Raw genomic sequence first — 2,885 nt, 5'->3', positions numbered from 1 at the left:
CAAGTAAGCCAGAGGAAGATGGATCACTATTCATTCCCCCAAGAATTTCCCAAGTTTGAGGCTCCTGGGAAGCTCAGTGGGTTAAAGCCTCTGCCTTCGGCTCAGGTCATGACCTCAGGGTCCTGGGATCGAGCCCCGCATGGGGCTCTCTGCTCAGCAGGGAGCCTGCTTCCTCCTCTCTCTCTGCCTGCCTCTCTGCCTGCCTCTCTGCCTACTTGTGATCTCTCTGTCAAATAAACAAATAAAATCTTAAAAAAAAAAAAAGAATTTCCCAAGTTAGAGATATAATTAATAACGTTAGAGTCGCCCAGTTCAAAACTCTAACAAGTTACATAACCTGAAAGATAGAAAATAATGAGAACAGTCATTCTTTTGTGCTTAGAAGAGAATACTAAAATGGTTTTGGTAGCATGGCTGTGCAATAAATTTTCTCTTACCTCCTGAGCTACTTGTCCCTGATTCATGCCAGGGGTCCAGCAGGCTGAGAGAGCCAACATATTTATCTGAAATAAAAGTTTCCAACCAGGATGTTAGAATGTAGCAGTAAATTTCAAAGGTTGCCTGGGAATCAGGTAACTGTTTAAATAAATTATGATATATCTCCACAATGGAATTCTATTCATTCATTTAAAATGATGCTGTAGATGAAAATATGTTTGCATAATGCTCACAATATATTGTTGAATAAAAAAAAAAGTTAAAAAACAACATGGAGGTTATAATCACACTTTTATAAAATATTAATATATTTACATTTTTGCACAGAAAAAATGAGAAGCTATCCTATAAGGTGTTTCTAGTGGTTTTCTCCAGGTGGTGGTATCATGAATATTATTTTCCTTTATTATTTAAATTTAAAAAAATTTTTATGAATATTCTTTTTGAATCTTTTTCTTCTTGCTTATTTTGTCTAAATTTTCTACAAGACACATTTATTACTTTTGTAATAAGAAAAATACAGCAGAGACATTTTTAATTAAAAAATTATACCCAGTATAGGGGCACCTGGGTGGCTCAGTGGGTTAAGTCTCTGTCTTCGGCTCAGGTCATGATCTCAGGGTCCTGGGATCGAGCCCCACATTGGGCTCTCTGCTCAGTGGGGAGCCTGCTTCCCCCCTCCCTCTACCTGCCTCTCTGCCTACTTGTGATCTCTCTCTCGGTTGAATAAATAAAAAATTAAAAAAGTTATACCCACTACATCTGTAAATCTCTAATTGTACTTATATTTTATTCTTGAAAATTTTCAGTATTCTTTTTGTAAGCAGCCACAAATCCTCCATGGAATGAGGCAGGGGAATAAATGCATACGTACATGTATAAATGAGTGATTGAATAAACACAGCGCCAATTAGAGCGGCAAAGGAAACTCTGGGGAATCCCGAAGCTGACTGGCTGTTCCCTTACTTGGATTCAGTTCTCATCTAAATGAGATCCCCATTATAGCAGAACAGTCCCAGTCCCAGCCACTTGGGGCATTTTAGTGTTTCTAGGTCCGGAGGTGAAGTTTTCTTGTTCCCAGGAATGACGTCTCAGGAGTCCAGATTCTCATACTTTAGGAAAGGGTCAGTCCCCTTCCCCTTCCACCCCCTCTAGAATTTTTCATCTCCTGATTCCCAGATCCTTCCAGTCCCCCCAGGTGGGGCACAAGTGGTATTGGAGGGAATGCTACCACTGCTGGACCTCAGGGGCTCCTTGGCCACCCATGCCAGGGTTTTAGACACTGTCCACTGCTTCCACCACCTTCTCCAGCACTGGCCCCCCTACGTAGCCCTCATTAGTGGCGCACCATTGTTGCAGCCACCAAGCTCCAGATATGTTAGAGGTCACCTCTCTCTTCTTGAGTTCTGAGCAAAGAGACAAAGAAACTCCCTCTCGACGAACTCCAGGGTCTAGAAATGTAGATGTCCCATCATAGGGCTTTTCCCAAGTAGGGAAGGAGATGGACACATCAGCCTTCTGTCTCAGTCCCCCAATACCTCTCCTTTCCGTTCACCAACCTGCTGGACTGGGGGACACAAAGTGAGAAAGCCTGTTAAGTAACGTAAATGAGTTACCCACCAGTTGTTCAACTGTGGCGGATTGTTGCCGAGGTAATACAGGCCCCGTGATGATAGGTTGACTTTTCAAGAGAAAGCAGAAATCTAGATTATTATGTGTAATCCCCCAGTTTTTAAATATTGACAACTAGTTTATTTTTTTAACCCCAGTATAGGTTAGGAATTCTGTTAGGGATTCCAAGTTAGAAATAGGTTAGAAATTCTGTCCAGCTGCTAGTAAAAGAAATGAGAAATAATATAGCTTAAGACAGACACTTGATGTTCTATTTTGTGGAAAACTTGCAAGTTGTTCAAAGGTGGGCAGTCCAGGGCTCTGGGCAGCTCCAGGAGGCCATCATCTTCAAACCACCTGGCTTGGGGTTCTTTCTAGCGGTTGCTAGACTACACTGGAACTTGAATTCAAAATCAACTAGCTGAGTGTCCCTGGGCACAACCACTTCCCTCTCTATGCCTGTGTCTCCTCATATGGGAGGGCAGCGTGAGCGCACCTGTCTCACAGCAGGGTTTTGAGAACTGAATGAGATATACACGGAGAACACTTAGCACAGAGCTTTACCGAGCACTTAGCTCAGCAACCCCCAGAACACTGGTGTAAGGCATACGAACCCATACACACTCATACACACTCTTTGATAACCTGGGCCCTTGTACACTGTTAGGACAAAGGAAAAGTCTTAGATATGCCAAGGGACATACGATTGATGAAAACTGAATTGCTCCGTATTATGTAAATGAGAACTCCTTTTCCTTTATTTTTTTCCCCCTTCTTACAGAGCAGGGAATAACAGGAAAGAGAGGGAAGAGAGGAGAAACAAAGCAACACAGCAG

This window comes from Enhydra lutris, unplaced genomic scaffold (genome assembly GCF_002288905.1).
Source record: "Enhydra lutris kenyoni isolate GAN:26980312 unplaced genomic scaffold, ASM228890v2 scaffoldscaffold7, whole genome shotgun sequence".
Classification (NCBI taxonomy): Eukaryota; Metazoa; Chordata; class Mammalia; order Carnivora; family Mustelidae; genus Enhydra; species Enhydra lutris.
The sequence above is the reverse complement of the archived record's forward strand: the minus strand, read 5'-3'. Positions refer to the sequence as shown.